Source organism: Galeopterus variegatus, unplaced genomic scaffold (assembly GCF_000696425.1).
Source record: "Galeopterus variegatus unplaced genomic scaffold, G_variegatus-3.0.2 Scaffold14620, whole genome shotgun sequence".
In the NCBI taxonomy this organism is placed as follows: Eukaryota; Metazoa; Chordata; class Mammalia; order Dermoptera; family Cynocephalidae; genus Galeopterus; species Galeopterus variegatus.
The window spans coordinates 8,294-8,856 of NW_007740731.1; positions in this window are offsets into that span (position 1 = coordinate 8,294).

The window sequence follows — 563 nt, forward strand, 5'->3', positions numbered from 1 at the left end:
TGGCCTGGACTGTGCCTACATCCCCCTCTGCATTATGTTCACTTAATGGTGTCCCATAATTTTCACAGGCTTTCTTCATTTTTTAAAATATTTCTTTTTCCCTCTGACTGGGCAATTTCAAAAGATCTGTCTTCAAGTTCAAAAATTCTCTCTTCCACTTTATCTAATCTGTTGGTGAAGCTCTCAATTGTATTTTTCATTTTATTCCTTGAATTCCTCAGCTCCAAGATTTTTGTTTGGTTCTTTTCCTGATTTCATCTCTTTGTTAAGTTTCTCATTCAGATCCTGAATTTTTTTCCTGATTTCATTGAACTGTTTGTCTGTATTCCTTTGTATCTCACTGAGTCTCATTAAGATCATTATTCGAAATTCCTTTACTGGCATTTAGTAACTGCCCTCCTCTTTGGCATCTGTTGCTGGAGCCTTACTGTGTTGCTTTGGGATCATCACGCTGTCTTGCTTTTTCATGTTTCTGTGTCCATCCATACACTGATATCTGCACGCATAACTGAGTAGTTGCTTTTCCTAGTTTTACTGAGTGGATTACAATGAAATTATTTTTT